The sequence below is a fragment of the Leucopleurus acutus genome (assembly GCF_964270905.1).
Source record: "Leucopleurus acutus genome assembly, chromosome: 4".
NCBI lineage: Eukaryota > Metazoa > Chordata > Mammalia > Artiodactyla > Delphinidae > Leucopleurus > Leucopleurus acutus.
In genome coordinates this window covers 155506975-155524942 of record NC_139146.1, presented here as the reverse complement: position 1 = coordinate 155524942, position 17968 = coordinate 155506975, and the positions used below count along the sequence as shown (strand labels likewise).

The following is a 17968-nucleotide window of genomic DNA, read 5'->3' as shown; positions in this document are numbered from 1 at the left end:
GCTGTCTTTTCTCCATTGTATATTCTTGCCTCCTTTTTCAAAAATAAGGTGACCATATGTTTGTGGGTTTATCTCTGGGCATTCTATCCTGTACCACTGATCTATATTTCTCTTTTTGTGCCAGTACCATACTGTCTTGATTACTGTAGCTTTGTGGTGTAGTTTGAAGTCATGGAGCCTGATTCCTCCAACTCCAGTTTTCTTTCTCAAGATTGCTTTGGCTATTCAGGGTCTTTTGTGTTTCCATAGAAATTGTAAAATGTTTTGTTCTAATTCTGTGAAGAATGCCATTGGTAGTTTGATAGGGATTGCATTGAATCTGTAGATTGCTTTGGGTAGTATAGTCATTTTCACAATGTTGATTCTTCCAATCCAAGAACATGGTATATCTCTTTATCTGTTTGTATCATCTTTAATTTCTTTCATCAGTTTCATAGTTTTCTGCATATGGGTCTTTTGTCTTCTTAGGTAGGCTTATTCCTAGGTATTTCATTCTTTTTGTTGCAGTGGTAAATGGGAGTGTTTCCTTAATTTCTCTTTCAGATTTTTCATCGTTAGTGTGTCAGAATGCATGAGATTTCTGTGCATTAATTTTGTATTCTGCAACTTTACCAAATTCATTGATTAGCTCTAGTAGTTTTCTGGTAGCATCTTTAGGATTCTCTATGTATAGTATCATGTCATCTGTAAATGACATGTAAATGTGTTGTTCATCATTGTTTGTTTGCTCTTTAGTTCTTCTAGGTCCTTGTTAAATGTTTCTTGTATTTTCTCCATTCAATTTCCAAGATTTTGGATCATCTTTCCTATCATTATTCTGAATACTTTTTCAGGTAGACTGCCTGTTTCCTCTTCATTTGTTAGGTCTGGTGGGTTTTTACCTTGCTCCTTCATGTGCTGTGTGTTTCTCTGTCTTCTCATTTTGCTTAACTTACTGTGTTTGGGGTCTCCTTTTCGCAGGCTGCACGTTCGTAGTTCCCGTTGTTTTTGGTGCCCCCAGTGGGTGGGATTGGTTCAGTGGTTTGTGTAAAATTCCTGGTGGAGGGACTGGTGCCTGTGCTCTGGTGGGTGGGGCTGTATCTTGTCCTTCTTGTGGGCAGGGCTCCAGCCAGTGGTGTATTTTGGTGTGTGTGTGAACTTAGTATGATGTTAGGCAACTTCTCTGCTAATGGGTGGGGTTGTGTTCCTATCTTGCTTGGTGTTTGGCATGGGACCTCAAGCCCTGGAACTTGCTGGCCTTTGGGTGGAGCTGGGTCATAGTGTTGAGGCAAAGATCTCTGGGAGAGTTCTCGCTGATTGATATTATGTGGGGCTGGGAGGTTTCTAGTGGTTCAGTGTCCTGGACTCGGCCCTCCCACCTCTGATGCTCAGGCCCAACACCTGGCTGGAGCACTAAGACCCTGCCAGCCACATGGCTCATAATAAAAGGAAGAAAGAAAACAAACAAACAAACAAAAAACAAAGGCAGAACCCTAAGACAAATGGTAAAAGCAAACCTAAACAGACAAAATCCTAGAAAGAAGCATACACATACTCCCAAAAAGGGAAAAAGGAAGGAAAAAAAAAAAGATATAGAGCAACCAAACCAATAAAGAAATCCACAATGATAATAAGTACTAAAGACTAATCTAAGATAAACATAAAACCAGAAAAAAATCCAACACAGAAAGCAAACCCCAAGTCTACAGGTGCTCCCAAAGTCCCCCTCCTCAATTTGGGATGATTCGTTGCCTATTCAGGTATTCCACAGATGCAGGCACATCACGTTGATTGTGGAGATTTAATCTGCTGTTCCTGAGGCTGCTGGGAGAGATATCCCTTTCTCTTCTTTGTTCACACAGCTCCCTCCCAGAGATGCAGGTCCCGTCCCTATTCTTTTGTCTCTGTTTTTCCTTTTTCTTTTGCCCTACCCAGGTATGTGGGGAGTTTCTTGCCTTTTGGGAAGTCTGAGGTCTTCTGCCAGCGTTCAGTGGGTGTTCTGTAGGAGTTGTTCCACGTGTAGGTTTATTTTCGATGTATTTGTGAGGAGGGAGGTTATCTCAATGTCTTTACTCTTCTGCCATCTTGAAGGTCCCCCCAGTATTGAATTCTTAAAGACTTAAGGCTACTTAACTCTTTAAGCTAAGCTTAAGCTGCCTGGGGTATGTCTGTGTTCTATCATTTCAGCTGAAAATGGCTGGTTTAACAGTGAAAGAAACGTCTAAATTTTGTAAGACTTGGCCATTTCCTTTAAAATCAGTTTAAAGACCTTGCATTTCATTAAGTGGTTTCCAAATTCAGAGATAAATGTATGAGAGACCATACTGAATGGTCCTTTGTGGGATCAAAGTGCTGTGGAAGGAAAAAGAAAAGGGTATGTCTGCTTGCTGAGTTATGATTATTGTGGAACGTGGTAGCTTCTGTGAGAATAACTATGTCATTTTGGTCCTTGTCCTCTTTCCATGGCCGTTCTCAGCAAATATCTGTGTCCATCTGGTCATTTCATTTAGAGATACCGTGTGACTCAAAGGAGAGATGAGAACTCACATTATCCACTGGAAGGATAATCTGACTCTTACCAAATTACAGGAGGCTTTCTGTCATCGTCCATATTAAAGAGAAAATGCTCCCGTGCTCCTTTCACATTACCATCAGGTCATGAGCATAATTATTCCAGCCAAAGAGGTTCAAACAATAGATGAAATTTGAGATTAGTCTCTCATCTCAAAACTCTTCTAAAATTTCTGTTTAGATGTGTAGGAGAAGATGAATATCGGTGTAAACCTCTGCAAGTACTTTAGATGACTTACTGTTCAATTCACTTTATTCTTGTGTTTAAGTAAAAGAATCATCATGCCTGTCTTTATTGGATATTTTGCACTAGTTGCCATGGTAACAGATGCAGTCAAAGAGTACTGTAGGAGAATAGCAATAGAATTTTGTGATCATTTAAATATACTGGAATCAAAATCTGAACTAAATATAAATGTTGTTGATAAAATTTTGAGAATTCCTTAATTAGACTTTCGATATTTGAAGGAAAACTTGATATAATTCACACTTCACGTTTCCATCATATAATTTTGCTCTATATCATATCGAGGGATGATCAAAAACAAGGTGCTAGTGAAGGTGGCTACTTATGTTCACAGGGAAATGAGATTTTAGAAAAAAAAAAGGCAGTTGGGGAAACCAAGCAATGTCAGATATGGTCAGTGTCCCCAAAAGTGATATTTAAGATTGCATCTGAGGAAACAAAGGGCCAAGGGGGTGATGTCAGAAGGTAGTGGGCAAACCCAGACCCTCTTTCCCCCCAGAGACCCTGACTCAGCAGCAATGCATTGACTGATTCTCTTTGTGAGAAACCAGTTAAGAGGCTCCTGCAAACCAAGTGAGTGTGAAACCAGCCATGTCAAGCCTTGTGGGAAAATTCACGGCCTCGCTGGCTGTAGTTACCTGGCGCGGCATACCACCATCGGGAGGAAGCACCCAGCTCTTGGCTTTTCTCTCTAGGGAGAGAAAGAGAAGACTTGACTGTATTTTCAGGTTCTGAATTTTCAAAGGAACTGGGTTCTGTCTTGCCTGAAATGGCACCAGGTTGGGGGCTGCTGAGAATAAAGGTGAAGGTTTGGCCCAGCACGCACTCACCATAGACCCTCCCTTCCAGCTCAGTGTGGGAAAACTGGGGGAAAACCCCCAACTCCCAGCTTCCCTTTGGGAAGGAAGGAGCAAGTTGGAGTGTAGTTCCATTACTTTGGCTTTTCGAGGGGCTGGTTTCTGACTTGCCTGCTTCAGAGCACTGTTGGGACCTGGCATATGCTAGATGTCTGGGGCTGCTGAGAACGGGAGGGAGCTAATTGTTTGTTGCTGCTTCAGAGACCTGTGGTCCACCAGAAAGAAGCCAGTACAAGCTGGGTGGCCACTCCCTTGTGGGGGGTAGGACAAAAGTGGCATGTGCATGCAATGTTCTGGCCTTTTGTGGGGTACCTTGGGGACTGCCTCTGTCTTGCCTGACTTGGGCCCAGCATACTTTATAAGCCTGGGGTCCACTGAGAATAAAAAAGAGCTTGGAGGCTTATTCTAGCTCTAGAGAACCTGCAATACTACAGACAGACACCGAAGGAGCAAGAGATTATGAGCTTTGGAAAAAAGATACTGGCAAATCCTTCTAATTGGGAGTTCACACACACAACTCCAAAGAAAACACATCCACAGAAAATGTCTGAGAGGCCTGTAGAATATGAAACCCAGCTGATTGGTGAAGGTCTATCCCTATACAAAGTGGGTCCATAAAGACTGGGAGAGGGGGCTGTTTTTTAAAATGCACAGATCCCAGCATAAACTTACAAAACACTGAAAAACAACCACAGAAAAATGTGTCGAAGGAAAAAAAATTAATCTCCATAAACCAACCTAAAAAATGGAGATACATGGATTACCTGACAAAGAATTCAAAATAACTGTTAAAAAATGCTCAAAGAGCTCAGGAAAATGATGCATGAACAAACTGAGAATATGAATGAAGAGGTAAAAAATATAAAGAAAAGAACCAAACAAATTTTGGAGGAGAAGACTACAATGACAGAGTTAAAAATTCACTAAAGGGATTTAACATCAGACTTGATCAAGCAGAAGAAAGAATCAGAAAACTTAAGACAAGTCATTTGAAAATATCCAGAGGATCAATAAAAAACAAAGAATGGGGCTTCCCTGGTGGCGCAGTGGTTGAGAGTCCGCCTGCCAATGCAGGGGACACGGGTTCATGCCCCGGTCCAGGAGGATCCCACATGCCGTGGAGCGGCTGGGCCCGTGAGCCATGGCCGCTGAGCCTGCGCGTCCGGAGCCTGTGCTCCGCAATGGGAGAGGCCACAACAGTGAGAGGCCCACGGTAAAAAAAAAAAAAAAAAAAACAAAGAATGAAAAATGTGAAGAAAGCCTAAGGGGCTTATGGAATACTGTCAAGGGGATCAATAAACACATTATGGGAGTTTCAGAAGGAGAAGAGAGAGAGAAAGGGTCAGAAAGCTTATTTAAAGAAATAATGGTCAAAATTGTTTCTAAATCTAGGGGTGGGGTGGGGAATGGACATCCAGATTCATGAAACACAAAGAATCTTAAATAGGAGGAACTCAAAATAAGTTTACAATGAAAAACATTACAATCAAATTGTCAAATATCAAAGGCAAGGAATTTTGAAAACAGCAAGAGAAGTGTGCCTTGTCACATACACATGAGCACCCATAAGACTCCTAGTAGATTTGTCAGCAGAAACCTTGTAGGTCAGAGGGAGTGAGAGGATGTATTCAAACAGCTGAAAGAAAAAAAAAAATACTGTCAACCAAGAATGATATGTCTTCTTCAAAAATTAAGGAGAAATAAGACTTTCCCAGATAAACTAAATCTGAGAGAAATTATCAATACTATACCTGCCTTGCAGGAAATATTAAAGGAGGTCCTTCTTGTTAAAGTGAAAGGATGCTAGACAGAAACCAAAAGCATATGTAAGTACAAAGCTCACTGGTAAAGGTATGTATGTAGATAAACAGACAATACTAAAATGCCATAACAGTGACGTGTAAGTCTCTTTTAATTCTGGTATAGAGGTTAAAATATAAAAGTATAAAAATAACTATACACAGATGTTAATGGATACACAATATAAAAAATAATTTGTGGCATCTGTAACATACAGTGTGAGGGGGGAAGTAAAAGAGTAGAGAATAATTAAGAAGAAAATAGAAAAGATTCAAATAAAATTAGAAATAAAAGGGAAGACATTATAACTAATGCCTCAGAAATTTAAAAATAAATGAGACTACTGTGAAAGAGTATATGCCGAAAAACTGGATAACCTAGAAGAAATGGATAAATTTCTAGAAACATACAATCTACTAAGTTTGTATCATGAAGAAATAGAAAATCTGAATAGACCTATACTAGTGAGGAAAGTGAATCAGTAATCAAAAAACTCGCAATAAAGAAAAGCAAGTGACCAGACAGCTTCACTGGAGAATTTTACCAAACATTTAAAGAAGAATTAATGACAATTGTCAAATTCCTCCAAAAAATAGAAGAGGAGGGAACACTTCCAAACTCATTTTACAAGGCCAGAAATGCCAGACAAAGACACTACAAGAAAAGAAAACTACAGGCAAATATCCCAGATAAATATAGATGCAAAAATCCTCAGCAAAATAATAGCAAACCAAATTCAACAGAAAGTTAAATGGATCATACACCATGACCAAGTGGTATTAATCTTTGAGATGCAAAGAAGTTTCAGCCTATGGAAATCAATCGGTGTGATATTATCACAATAATAGAATAAAGAATAAAAATCACATCATCATCTCAGTAGATGCAGAAAAAGCATTTGAAGTAATTGAACACACTTTCATGATATAAGCATTCAATAAACTAGGAATAGAAAGAAATTACCTCAACATAATGAAGTCCATATATGAACCCCATGGCTGACATCATACTCAGTGTTGAAACTGAAACATTTTCTTCTAAATTAGTAGCAAGACAAGGATGCCTACTCTTATCACCTTTATTCAACATAGTACTGAAAGTTCTAGCCAGAGGAATTAGGCAAGAAAAAGAAATAAAAGGCACCCAAATTGGAAAATAAGTAAAATTATCTCTGTTCACAAATGACTTGATCTTATATATAGAAAACTCAAAGAATTCCACAAAAAACTTTTAGAAATTTAGTAAATTTTCAGGATACAAAATCAATATACAAATACCAGTTGCATTTCTATACACTAACAATGAACAATCTGAAAAGAAAATTTTAAAAAAGTCCCATTTACAACAGCATCAAAAAGAATAAAATATAATACTTAAGAATAAACTTATTCAAGGAGGTAAAAGACTTGTATGCTGAAAACTCCAAAAGATTGCTGAAAGAAATTAAAGAAGACACAATACATGGAAAGACATCCCTTGTTCATGGATTAAAAGACTTAATATTGTAAAATGTCCGTACTACACAAAGTGCTCTAAAGATTCCGTGCAATCCCTATCAAAATCAAATCATTTTTTTTTTTTTGCAGAAATAGAAAAACATCCCTAAAATTCATATGGAAATGCAAAGAATCAGAAATAGCTAAACCAGTCTTGACAAACAAGAACACAGCTGGAAGCCTTACACTCTCTGACTTCAAAACATTTTAGAAAGGTATAGTAATCAAAACATTATGGCACTGGCATAAAGACACATTTATAGGCCAGTGGAACAGAAGAGAGATCCCAGAAATAAACCCATGAATATACGTTTAAGTGAACTTTGACAAAGGCATCAAGACTCCACAGTGGGGAAACGATAGCGTTGAGATAACTGGGAGGATCCCACATGCCACGGACCAACTAGGCCCGTGAGCCACCACTACTGAGCCTGCGCGTCTGGAGCCTGTGCTCCGCCGCGGGAGAGGCCGCGATAGTGAGAGGCCCGCGCACCGCGATGAAGAATGGCCCCCGCTCGCCGCAACTAGAGAAAGCCCTCGCACAGAAACGAACACCCAACACAGCCATAAATAAATAAATAAATAAAGGAGTTCTTTAAAAAAAAAAAAATTGCAAACCCTTTTAGATTAGAATGGTGGGCCAACAGAACCCACATTTGCCCGTAATTGCCTACATCTTTTAATTGCCTTTAAAAGCCCACACTTAAAACGCTCTATTCTTGTTGTTGAGGTTAAGGAAGTTCAATCGACGTGTTTTAGGAGCAAATCCCACATTGAATAAAAAGTTATTTCTGATCCTTGGTAATCTCAGACGGCCTCAGCATTCTCGTCTTTAACTGTAGGGCTTGGGTTATAAACTACCTCTCAAACTCTGTTAGCCTTCGAAAGAGTATGACATTTGTGAAGAATTAACCCTTCAAGCCATTCTTGAGTGTGCATTGTGAAGGCTGACTTACGACTTTTCTTAACATCCAATTCCACTTTGTTGCAGTTTTCATTGTTACAGTTTTTAAGCAAGATCTTTGGAACTAAAACTTCCCTCCTAAGTATTTTCATATACTGGTCCTAATTCTGACTTTAGTAATTGCTTTCATTTTCATAATACAGATGTATCAAATACATGAAAATAACTATCATCTCTTCCTTAAATTTTCCCATCACCCAGCCTAAGAATTCTGAATTGTGTTTTCAAACCCTTCATTCTATATCTTTACCTTTTAAATGTAGGTTTCTCAGTGTTATTCTTTTTTTTTTTTTTTTTTTTTTTCGTTCCCACTATGTGGCTTGTAGGATCTTGGTTCCCTGACCAGGGATTAAACCTGGGCCCTCGGCAGTGAGAATGTTGAGTCCTAACCACTGGACAGCCAGGGAATTCCCAGTATTATTCTTAAAGTGTGGTGTCTAGACATGGTATGTGACTTTTTCTAACTAGAAAGGATTTTAGCCAGACTGACAATTCAGATTTCAGACCAATTTCAACCTGAACGCTTGTGTTCTTTGGCAACATAGTGTTTACATTTTAGTTTTTTAAAAGGAGGGAAAAAAAACAAAGAATGCCTTTAGCTAGAGAATGACTCTCCAGTTACTACAGACACACCATTCTATACCTACCCCCTTCCTGTCTGTTTCACTCACATTTCCTTCTTAGCCTTCAGGGTATTTGAAGTTACAGCTCTGTTGCCTAGACTTGATTCTATTTAAAACCCTCAAGTCTATTAGCTTTTGTGGTAACTGTAGCATACTAATAGCTTGCCCTAAAAGTGCTGCTTACCGAAAACCTGGGTGATTTTAAGGTGAATTTTGGTTAGCCTCATTTCTTTCATTCTGTGTGTATGCGGTTGATTGAAACCACGTGCCAGATATTCTCTTCGTCCTTGTTAAATTTTACCTTGGATTTTGGCTTATTTGCCCAAGCCCATAAAATTGAAATATTGATTCTGTTATCTATTATATAAATATCTGAAACTTTGAAGCATTTGTCATTTATGTATTCATCCAAATTGACTAAAACGCTGAACACAGTAGGGCTATGTATGGAATCAGTGCTATAACAAAAGTTTCCCTTCAGCACAGTATTTGTATGTTAATTAATAACCAATACTCTTTGCGTGCGACTGATATTTTAATTATAAACCCATCTAATTCTGATAACCGTAACTCTCCATTTAATCCAGAAGGATAATATGAGCTATTTTGTCAAACATTGATGGTACTCAAGATATCTGTTCACTACAGACCTTAAATGGGTTAATTGAGTAACCCTATTAAAAATGAAAGACGTGACCATAGGGGACCACTTGCCCTTCCCCTTGCTTTATCAATTCACATTATATGCCTGTGTGCACGTATGGGTAATAAATAAGATTTATTAGTAGAACACTTTAGTACTGACATTTACCATTTGTAAGGGAATGAAAATGTATGGAAATACCAATTACATTTTAAAATTTAAAGACATCATTTTCCAAGCAGAAAATCATCAGAAGGATATGATTCCATTAATAATATATGCATTCACCTGACTCTATTTTTCACATTTGAAAGTAATTTCAAAATGCCAACGAGAACACTGAGGCATAACTTAGCTTTGCTTTGGGTTGATTAAAATGCTGCCACAAATCCAATTTAGTTAAGCCTCCGTTTACTTTTTAATAAATTATACAGAAATATATAACTGAATTTCTCTAAATTTTATAGTATGGTCAAGTGATTTGTTTCTTCTTAATAAAACATTGCTTATCTGAATACTACTCTTCAGTAGTTTTCTGATTTGGTGCATATACACACGTATTGAAGATCTGAGTATCCAGACTAGTCTTGGTTCTTCTGGGGCTGACAAACTATGCTAATTTGGACAAGTTCTTTAATCTCTGTGAGTCTTTGCTTCTAAAATAAAGGGCTTGGAATACAGCAAGTGAGTTTTAAGGTCCATTCCAGTGCCAATCCTTTGAAAATTTTAAGCTGTTAAAAATCCTTTTAGTTAGATGCTTTCATAAATACTTGTTCAGTTTTTAAGAAACTGAGAAATTGCTGGAAATATAGTTTAATGTGAATCTTGTTAATATTATTGGAGAATTAGTTTTATTTAAAATGACATATTACCCACATAGAAAAATCCTCACGAAATCAAACAAATCAAACTACACTTCTGTAAAGTATTTTATTAAATGCAATCATTTATAAATAGGTAATTATTGCATTTTAATAAGAAAGAGAAAAACATACTGTGAGACTTCATATAAAATGTTCATAATTACTTCAGACATCTGATTTTAATGATTCTAAAAATATTTCCCACTGACTTGACTCGCGACTTCGAGGAATTGACAATTTCTGAATATAAATTTTTCTTTTATTTTAAATCCAAGAAGTTATAGTGTTAAACATCAAATTTTACTAAAACTAAGCGAGCAAAGGAATGTCTAAGAAAATATTCATATTGACTTTATTCAAATGTTTCCTATTTTTTTTACTTGATGCAGATGGTGTGGTTTTTGATTGTATTAAAAAATCAATATATGAGCAAAAACTCATGTTTTTCAGCTAAAGGATGAGTAAGAAGTGTTAAGTTGATAGAATTAAATTCTCTAAAAATATTTATTTGTATGACACAACTTGTTAATTTTCCCTTCCCCCTTAATTTGCAGGGACCATTTCTGTAGCTGCAGTTTTTTGAGTTTTTTTTCCATCAGGGAAAGTAATGCGCTTCTTTTTAAATTTAAAGAAAAACCTAAAAAATAGTCTTACTTTTATGACATAAACTTTCATTAGCAAAACTGATTTAAAAAGACTCAGGAGAGGTCTAGGGATTTTATCATACATGACAATTATACTTAACAAGCTGAACACTTTCTAGATTTTCTCGTTGTTTTTTTTTTTCCTTTCATTTTTGTGTTGCTCTTGTTGGCAAATGAAGTGAAAAAGTAGTATCAAAGCTATGAAATAAGAGCCAAGTTTCAAAGCACTTGTTTTGTAAGAGTTTCACAAAAGTAATTTTATAATCTTTGATGTTTAAATACCATTCATATTTAATATACATAGTGAAGAAAACTATAGAAAGATGAAGTTTTCCAAGTCAGTATTGTATAATTTAGCTTCATCCAGAGAGATACGGGGATGTGAAGACTTCTAGTGATGCACAACACAGAAAGTGACAAGAGACACTCAATTCAAAATATTAAGATTTCCTCGATTCAATTTGACTATATGTTGTTTATGTTGGAAATTACATCTGAATAGAAGATGAACAACAGATACACTCTACTCGGGGGGAACCTTACTACAGAAAATTAAAATTCCTGGGTATGCTTGTGGATTTTTAAAATTTTGATCTCAAATAAGTGACTATAACTCAGAAGCACAGACAAATTTGTGTAGGGATGGCATATGTACTACGTCTTCTTTATCCATCCTTCTGTCGATGGACTTTTAGGTTGCTTCCGTGTCTTGGCTATTGTAAATGGTGCTCCAGTGAACATTGGGGTGCATGCATCTTTTTGAATTATGGTTTTCTCAGGGAGATATCACCTCACACCGGTCAGAATGGCCATCATCAAAGTATCTACAAACAATAAGTGCTGGAGAGGGTGTGGAGAAAGGGGACCCTCTTGCACTGTTGGTGGGAATGTAAATTGATACAGCCACTATGGAGAACAGTATGGAGGTTCCTTAAAAAACTAAAAATAGAATTACCATATGATCCAGCAATCCCACTACTGTGGAATTCTTTTTTGCCTGTTAAAAGTAGTTGTTTCCAGGGACAGTGTGAATTTCTGCTGACATCTAGAATGAAGCGATGGGCCCTGCTATGAGTTCCACAGGAATGCTAAAGAATCAGGAAAAATGATGAAATTGTAAAAGGAAGAGCAATTCTCTTTTGTCTTAAATACACATTTTTATAGAATGTCAACCAAATGGCTTAGAAAATATAGGTTATTTATTCACAAGTTATGAATGACTCTCTAATCTTCACATTCAGGAAGCTCTAGGTCAAGGTTTTTCACCCACAGATAGAATTACCTTCTTATTAGTTGTTATACTATCTCAGACATTGTAATTTTCCTAGAAAGAAAAGAGAGATTTTCATGAGAAGTGTCTCTATTAATGTTCAAAGTGAAAGTGAGGTCTAAAAATTATTATAATGGGGAGTGGGGCTCCAACAACTTTATAAACTTAACCCTGGGCTAAAGTCATATCAACCATTCAGGAATCTCTGTTTAGAACCTTTGGACATCATTCGTATTTGGAAATCATTTAGAACTCCCATGCTAGCAAAAAATGTTCTGCTGACATTGTGAGAAGGTATTCGATATTTTATTAGAAATTAGTGGGTAAATAAGGTTTTTTTGTTTTTGTTTTTTTGTTTGCTTTGTTTTTGGAAAGTGAACTGTGTAAGAGTTAATAGAGTAAGCAGTAAGGAATGTCTACCAGGCAGCACCAGTATTTTCTTAACTCTTGAAAACATGTATATGTTTCATAAGGATAATAATCATTTCCTTTAAAAAGTTGCTTTTTCCCAACAGGGAAATGGCTTATTTCGCTGGTAGAGAAATTAATGCCTGTATTACTGTATATGAGGAAAAAATAAAATTAAATTACAATGACTGTTGGCTTCTTTCACAAGAAAAGAAGCCATCATTTTCTTAGATATAATTATGTCGGGTGTGTTTATATAGAACTTTTCCCCAACAGTACTAGACAATGGGTATATTTTCTCTCTAAGGAAATATTAAAATTATTTCCTGTGAAATACTAGTCAAATTGATATCCCTATGACTAATGTCATATCAAAGTATGGGAAGGGAATTGAACAGCCATGTTCAAAGAGCCTTGACTCCTTAAGAAACACAAGGTAATCAGTGTTGTCTTGACCAAGCTGTGATTTATCTCCTCTTAACAAAGTGTCACTTATCTCGTCATCCAAATGTGATGGCAGATGCCATCCTGAAGAAGTTCACTTCATTTTATCATACTTCCTGAAAGAGCAGTTTCCTTGATTCAATATGTAAACTTAGAAAATACAGTGTTTCTTGGCTTAGCTGTGGTGGAGACTTAGACTTGCAGAGAGGTAGGAAAGGAAATCGTAATGATCCTGAGAAAGACTTAGACCTTTTACCTAGGGCCATCTTGGAAACAGAGACTGGAGGCCAGCGCCCCAGCCCTTCATTTTCCTTCTTCATCGCATCAATGTCTTCTCTCAGGACAAGAACTCAGACTAGTATTACAAATGACAGAAAAGTATGTGGTTTACCTAAAAGGTCAGAATGGTTTGCTTGTGTCCCCTCTTCTCCTGTGCTGAAACATGCTCAGATTTAGACACTGCTTAGGAGGGTAGCCTGGCGCTCATTTTTGAAGTCCGCACAAAGAGGCTGATTGAATCCATTTGATCAGTATGTGACTTGCATCTTTCAGAAAGTTGCCCAAATTTTCTGGATGCTTTTGATGTAGAATAATGTCTGTAATTTGAATTGCTGAAATACAGAATATTAATAGGAAGTTCTATTTTTTGTGCATGGGATTATTATTAACCCGGGGGAAAAAAATCCCTGTTTTTTTTTTTTTTCATTTTAGTCTATTTGTAAATATATTCTAAGAAACAAGTGGTCAAGAGGCTGAAGACTGTAGTGTGCTTTCCAGTGTATCAGACCATTAGCTTGCAGATTGGGTGAAATGAAACATTGTCACTTAAACTGTCTTGGCAATAAAATCATGATAAATTATCATTCAGGCTCTTGGATGGGAGCCTAGGGGAGAATTTCACTTTGCCTTTGGATTGCTTTCCTGGAGGTTACTTTTTTGATTGCTGTGGTTTTGGAGAACAGGATTTCTAGGCATCACCTATTTAGTTACTTAGTTCAGACTAACAACTTTTCTGATATTGTCAATAGAAATTAAACACAAATCCCTTGAACTGTCTCTCACTACAAAATGTAGTCTGATTTTTCCTATTCTTTCTTTGAAGGCAGCTAGAAAGTTCAAATCAATAAATGCCTTGTCCTAACGGATGATAGTTTTCAACAGAACAGAATTGTATTGTTTGTGAATTACTGTACTTGCACACCTTTGGCCAGGTCTGTTCAGACAAATATTGTTGAACAGATATGGTTATGAATGCATTTCACTAACTTTGTTAAGAAAGTAAACAGTGAACTAACACCTGGGAGACAAATGGATTAACCCATTGTGAAAAAAACGTATAACTTTCAAAAATTCTGACCTATGAAAAAATTCCTTTTAGTTTTATGCAAATCAGCAATGCGTATTTTCAGATCTTAGATAATTTGTAGATTTTATTAATCCACAATTATATCATAAACTCCTGCTCAGTTTAAATGCCATGTTATAATATGTGTGAAGCCTGATTATTAACAGTGACTGATTTAACTTAATAGAAGCTTGTACTTTGTAGGTCTAGATTGACATGTCAGAACTTGCTTATCTTCCAAGTGAGACAAAAACCACTAAGACAGGGATCGAGTAACTTAATCAAAACACTATATGGCTGTGTGCATTTTGTTCCTAGATTGCTTGTTAAAAGCCTTTACTCTTTAGAAAGAATATTCTATTCATACATTGAGGAGTAGATTTAAACTAATGGGAAAGCATTTATGGATGAAATAGGACATTTTTCTTCACTTAGTGAATATTTGCTTTGACATGACTCACATCATCTAAATGTCCTCTCAGAACTGTAGTCTTTAAAGAGAAGTTATCTTGAGTTTAATTTGTATTTTTCCTTCACTTTGTCGCTAGTTTTTGGATTTTCTCTGAAGAGCAACCATATTTATGAAACATTTTATGTAATATTTTAATGATCCAAAATGGATATTTCACACTTGGAATAATTGACAGATTTCATAGATGATTTTATTTAAAAAATTGTGTAACTCCATTTTGAAATCTATCAGCCTATGGTTTTGTTCCAAAACATTTTGATATTGTTACCAAGCTGAGGTTCAGCTGCTCGCCACTCAAAAGCCAATAGTTAGAGAGGCACGTGTTGGTAGTAAGAAAACTGCTTTAACCAGAAAAGCCAGCAACCCGGTGAGAAGGTGGACTCTTGTCCTGAAACCAACTCCGAAGATTCTGCTCAGTCATGATAGGTTTTCAAGGGAAAAATGGGGAAAGAATCGCCGTGAATTATCGAGGCAGGAGGTTGGGTTCTGCTTCATCCTTCATGGCGTGCAGGCTGGCTGACATTCTTCCAACGTTATCTTGCCTGTGTGACCTGCCTGCAGGATTGCTTAGGGCAGCTGTTGGGGGTGGAGAGCTACTCATTTTTACCTGCTGAATTCTTCTTTCTTCCTCCTTTTAAACTAGGAAAAGAATCAACACGTTGGGCAAGGCGTGGTGTACATCCAGGAGAGCATAAGTCAGGAGTTAAGTTACATTGCTTAGTGATCTCATTCCTATAATTAGGTTTTTAAGGTTAGAGGGGGACAGAAATGGGTAAATGGGAAATGGGCAAAGAGCTGCTTTCAATTCCCCACCGTCAATCATCATTCCATTTCTATGGGATCAGGGGCGAAGGTCCATCTTCTGCAACTTCTTTATGCTGACGTGGGGCGCTGTATTCTCAGAGTGGAGGATGTCGACATGGGTCCATAGCATCTCTTTGCTGACAATTTTAGTTGCTCCTTTATAGAACAAGCTACAATTATTTTGATGCCCACAAAGACATAGATTATTATGAGCAGTCGTGTGAACCCCATTCTCTTGAGGCCAGTTCTTGGAATTGTGCTGGCCGTAGACTCAGTACTGCTCAAGTTGGAGGAGCTTATGTCATGGCTGCAGTCTGGCTTTTTCCCTCTGGTGGCAGTTACAGTATCTGTGAAACAACTCAGGAAGGTGCATCAGACACTGAGTCTGTGACTCTGTTGTCCTGATCGTTAACTGCTCGAGGCCACTCTTTGTGACTCAGGGAGGCCTGGGAGACTTCAGTTTTTCTAAGACCAGAGGCAGGAGACGTGCAGGGGCCTTTGTACTTGGCAGTGGGTTGGGGCGATGAGCTACAGGGTTCTGCTTGGTTCCAATATCACTTGTTTTTTGTGGGAATTCACATTTCAAAAAGATCTTGAAGTTTAATAATATTTCATGGCATATACTCAGAGACAAATATTGTATCAGCTTCCAATTTGGTAGAGGACATGAGGGCAGAATATAGGAGAAAACAACAATATAAATGTCTTCTCCAGTAGGCAAAGAGGCAGATAAATAAAAAATGGTCTTATTCTTTCTAACCAATTCCAGGATTTTCACTTAGCATACATTAATTATGAACATATATGTGCAAGATATTGTGCCATTCACTATGGTCACGAGGTTAGCATTTCCCTAGTTGGCGTCCTCATGGAGCTTTCAGTGAACCTCATAGATGTATTTTCATGACAGAGAGGAAGCCTGATTGACTCGGTAATGAAGTTTTAAAATCTATAATCTCAAGAAGGGGCATTGTTTAGAAATAGGTTTAAGAGTGGTTTAGGTACATTATTAAAGGATCAACATATTATTAATGGGTAAGAAACTTTTATAAATTTGGGGTGAAAATACCTTTGGGGAAGGACATCTGGGTCTTTTCGTAACCCAGACAACAGGGCTGACATGGCCCATGGGCTCTCTCAGCCCTGCAGCCCCTATTCACTTGGGGACAATAAAACAACGCAGCCAATGTCCGAGCACCTCTCCCTGTTACACGTATTCTAAACTCCAGCGATGTAAGCCTACTCCATACTTCATTTACTCTTGACCGTGAATTTTCACCAAAATAAATGCTTTCACATATATGTAAAGCTACTCTTCTCCCTAGGGCAGCATTTGAAGCAAATTTGGATTTATATTATGTCTGCTTATTTGATTTATTCTGGCTTTTTCTATGATAAAGGTTATATTTTTAAATTCCTTAGAGTAAAAAACAAACAAACAAAAAGTCCCAAAGCCTCATGAACCTTAAAAGGAAGTTTTCAGGTTCAAGTTTCCATTTCAGACTTCCTGTATTAGGATAATAAAAGGGGTTATTCACAGTCACCTCCCCCAAGAGGAGTGGAAGTCACTTGAGAAAACTGTGAATAGAAAAAGCTCTGCTTGGCTTTCTTTTTACTCTGAAGAAAGTATTCAATGATGTTTTTGAGGTCTCTCTTTGCTTTTGAGTCAATTAATGTTTAAGGTAAATATTCCCTCAATTATACTGCTGCAGTTAGGCCTTCCTTTTTTTTCCATACATGTCACCTTTAAGAATGTGGGGTTTTTTTTGGCTTCCCTGGTGGCACAGTGGTTGAGAGTCCGTCTGCTGATGCAGGGAACACGGGTTCGTGCCCCGGTCCGGGAAGATCCCACATGCCGCGGCGCAGCTGGGCCCGTGAGCCATGGCCGCTGAGCCTGCGCGTCCGGAGCCTGTGCTCCGCAACGGGAGAGGCCACAACAGTGAGAGGCCCGCGTACTGCAAAAAAAACACAGCAGAATGTGGGGGTTTTTTTTTCAGTAGATATTGTAATAAACAGTATTTTGGTGCTTAAACAATCATTAAAACTTTTCTGTTTAATTAAAATAAAATTTTAATGCCCGAAGGATATTTCTTTGAAAAATCAGTGTTATTCTAGAAGCATTTCAGTCAGTATCTAATAGAGGTTTCCAACATTATTTTCTTTATTCTCTAGATAATGGGCATTGCATTAGGATCTTACTGTGTATATGCCTGACCCGTTAACACAGACTCCTGCTCTGCCATTAACTAGGAATAGATCATTTAGGATTTTAGCAGTGAAGACATCCTTTTGCTTGTCTCTTAACTTGAATTATTCCTAGAGATAATATAGTGTATTTTTCAACTTATTTTGTCGTGTGACCTTTTCAGATTGCTTCTTGAGGGCGCAGTATTTTATTTACAGCTAAAATGCGTCATAATGACGTATGAGGTCCTTGCAAAGGGAAATGTTTTGGCCGTAATAGTAAAATCGTTATTAAGGACAAAATGTTAAAAGATGGAGAAGTGTCTGTATTCTATATACTGCCTATGACTGTTT

The 17968-nt window shown here is 37.5% G+C and overlaps 1 protein-coding gene across 2 annotated transcripts in view; it reads left to right on the top strand.

Moving 5' to 3' along the window:
• Window positions 1-17968, top strand: part of GRIA2 (glutamate ionotropic receptor AMPA type subunit 2) — a gene marked incomplete at both ends in the record, with an annotated part of 153617 nt that overhangs the window by 131864 nt on the left and 3785 nt on the right. The window lies entirely within an intron of this gene.